Genomic DNA, 2,500 nt, shown 5'->3' with positions numbered 1-2,500 from the left:
GGCTTTTAATTTTTTCTCACAGTCCGGGGAGAGCTTTTTGCCATGTGTTTCTTGCTCATCATCAAAGCTTTAAACCCTTATTTGAACCTTCTCACCTTCTCTGTCCTGTCCCAGGGCTTATAATTCTTTCTGTCTGACGACAAGCAGCAGCAGCAGCAGCAGCAGCAGCAGCAGCAGCAGCAGCAACAGAATAAGAGAAGTAAAATAAATAACTTTCACACCTGCGGCCATACCACCCTGAAAGCGCCCGATCTCGTCTGATCTCGGAAGCTAAGCAGGGTTGGGCCTGGTTAGTACCTGGATGGGAGACCGCCTGGGGATACCAGGTGTTGTAGGCTTTTAATTTTTTCTCACAGTCCGGGGAGAGCTTTTTGCCATGTGTTTCTTGCTCATCATCAAAGCTTTAAACCCTTATTTGAACCTTCTCACCTTCTCTGTCCTGTCCCAGGGCTTATAATTCTTTCTGTCTGACGACAAGCAGCAGCAGCAGCAGCAGCAGCAGCAGCAGCAGCAGCAGCAGCAGCAGCAGCAACAGAATAAGAGAAGTAAAATAAAAAACTTTCACACCTGCGGCCATACCACCCTGAAAGCGCCCGATCTCGTCTGATCTTGGAAGCTAAGCAGGGTTGGGTCTGGTTAGTACCTGGATGGGAGACCGCCTGGGAATACCAGGTGTTGTAGGCTTTTAATTTTTTCTCACAGTCCGGGGAGAGCTTTTTGCCATGTGTTTCTTGCTCATCATCAAAGCTTTAAACCCTTATTTGAACCTTCTCACCTTCTCTGTCCTGTCCCAGGGCTTATAATTCTTTTTGTCTGATGACAAGCAGCAGCAGCAGCACCAGCAGCAGCAGCAGCAGCAGCAACAGAATAAGAGAAGTAAAATAAAAAACTTTCACACCTGCGGCCATACCACCCTGAAAGCGCCCGATCTTGTCTGATCTTGGAAGCTAAGCAGGGTTGGGCCTGGTTAGTACCTGGATGGGAGACTGCCTGGGAATACCAGGTGTTGTAGGCTTTTAATTTTTTTCTCACAGTCCGGGGAGAGCTTTTTGCCATGTGTTTCTTGCTCATCATCAAAGCTTTAAACCCTTATTTGAACCTTCTCACCTTCTCTGTCCTGTCCCAGGGCTTATAATTCTTTCTGTCTGACGACAAGCAGCAGCAGCAGCAGCAGCAGCAGCAGCAGCAGCAGCAGCAGCAGCAGCAGCAGCAGCAGCAGCAGCAGCAGCAGCAGCAGCAGCAGCAGCAGCAGCAGCAGCAGCAGCAGCAACAGAATAAGAGAAGTAAAATAAAGAACTTTCACACCTGCGGCCATACCACCTTGAAAGCGCCTGATCTCGGAAGCTAAGCAGGGTTGGGCCTGGTTAGTACCTGGATGGGTGACCGCCTGGGAATACCAGGTGTTGTAGGCTTTTTCTTTTCTCACAGTCCGGGGAGAGCTTTTTGCCATGTGTTTCTTGCTCATCATCAAAGCTTTAAACCCTTATTTGAACCTTCTCACCTTCTCTGTCCTGTCCCAGGGCTTATAATTCTTTCTGTCTGACGACAAGCAGCAGCAGCAGCAGCAGCAGCAGCAGCAGCAGCAGCAGCAGCAGCAGCAGCAGCAGCAGCAGCAGCAGCAGCAGCAGCAGCAGCAGCAGCAGCAGCAGCAGCAGCAGAATAAGAGAAGTAAAATAAAAAACTTTCACACCTGCGGCCATACCTCCCTGAAAGCGCCTGATCTCGGAAGCTAAGCAGGGTTGGGCCTGGTTAGTACCTGGATGGGAGACCGCCTGGGAATACCAGGTGTTGTAGGCTTTTAATTTTTTCTCACAGTCCGGGGAGAGCTTTTTGCCATGTGTTTCTTGCTCATCATCAAAGCTTTAAACCCTTATTTGAACCTTCTCACCTTCTCTGTCCTGTCCCAGGGCTTATAATTCTTTTTGTCTGACGACAAGCAGCAGCAGCAGCAGCAGCAGCAGCAGCAGCAGCAACAGCAGCAACAGCAGCAGCAGCAGCAACAGCAGCAACAGCAGCAACAGCAGCAGCAGCAGCAACAGAATAAGAGAAGTAAAATAAAAATCTTTCACACCTGCGGCCATACCACCCTGAAAGCACCTGATCTCGGAAGCTAAGCAGGTTTGGGCCTGGTTAGTACCTGGATGGGAGACCGCCTGGGAATACCAGGTGTTGTAGGCTTTTAATTTTTTCTCACAGTCCGGGGAGAGCTTTTTGCCATGTGTTTCTTGCTCATCATCAAAGCTTTAAACCCTTATTTGAACCTTCTCACCTTCTCTGTCCTGTCCCAGGGCTTATAATTCTTTCTGTCTGACGACAAGCAGCAGCAGCAGCAGCAGCAGCAGCAGCAGCAGCAGCAGCAGCAACAGAATAAGAGAAGTAAAATAAAGAACTTTCACACCTGCGGCAATACCACCCTGAAAGCGCCCGATCTCGTCTGATCTCGGAAGCTAAGCAGGGTTGGGCCTGGTTAGTACCTGGATGGTAGACCGCCTGGGAATAC

At 49.6% G+C, this 2,500-nt stretch overlaps 5 non-coding genes and 3 pseudogenes across 5 annotated transcripts in view; all 8 read left to right on the top strand.

The window, feature by feature from the left end:
- The window catches only part of LOC128486367 (5S ribosomal RNA), a 119-nt gene extending 115 nt beyond the window's left edge, over window positions 1-4 (top strand). The window contains exon 1 of the ribosomal RNA XR_008352667.1: window positions 1-4. This exon is cut by the window's left edge and continues 115 nt beyond it. This is a non-coding gene — a ribosomal RNA (5S ribosomal RNA).
- A 215-nt stretch (window positions 5-219) lies between these two features.
- On the top strand, window positions 220-338 carry LOC128485754 (5S ribosomal RNA). The gene has a single exon (XR_008352082.1). It is a non-coding gene; the product is annotated as a 5S ribosomal RNA (ribosomal RNA).
- Window positions 339-565: 227 nt separating this feature from the next.
- LOC128486245 (5S ribosomal RNA) lies at window positions 566-684 on the top strand. The gene has a single exon (XR_008352553.1). It is a non-coding gene; the product is annotated as a 5S ribosomal RNA (ribosomal RNA).
- Window positions 685-896: 212 nt separating this feature from the next.
- Window positions 897-1,015, top strand: LOC128486729 (5S ribosomal RNA). The gene has a single exon (XR_008353012.1). It is a non-coding gene; the product is annotated as a 5S ribosomal RNA (ribosomal RNA).
- Window positions 1,016-1,303: 288 nt separating this feature from the next.
- LOC128487363 (uncharacterized) lies at window positions 1,304-1,412 on the top strand (annotated as a pseudogene).
- A 276-nt stretch (window positions 1,413-1,688) lies between these two features.
- LOC128487368 (uncharacterized) lies at window positions 1,689-1,797 on the top strand (annotated as a pseudogene).
- A 272-nt stretch (window positions 1,798-2,069) lies between these two features.
- LOC128487479 (uncharacterized) lies at window positions 2,070-2,178 on the top strand (annotated as a pseudogene).
- A 218-nt stretch (window positions 2,179-2,396) lies between these two features.
- LOC128485891 (5S ribosomal RNA) overlaps window positions 2,397-2,500 on the top strand; it is a 119-nt gene continuing 15 nt past the window's right edge. The window contains exon 1 of the ribosomal RNA XR_008352218.1: window positions 2,397-2,500. This exon is cut by the window's right edge and continues 15 nt beyond it. This is a non-coding gene — a ribosomal RNA (5S ribosomal RNA).

The sequence above is a fragment of the Spea bombifrons genome, chromosome 3 (genome assembly GCF_027358695.1).
Source record: "Spea bombifrons isolate aSpeBom1 chromosome 3, aSpeBom1.2.pri, whole genome shotgun sequence".
NCBI classification, from domain to species: domain Eukaryota; kingdom Metazoa; phylum Chordata; class Amphibia; order Anura; family Pelobatidae; genus Spea; species Spea bombifrons.
The sequence above is the reverse complement of the archived record's forward strand: the minus strand, read 5'-3'. Positions and strand labels throughout refer to the sequence as shown.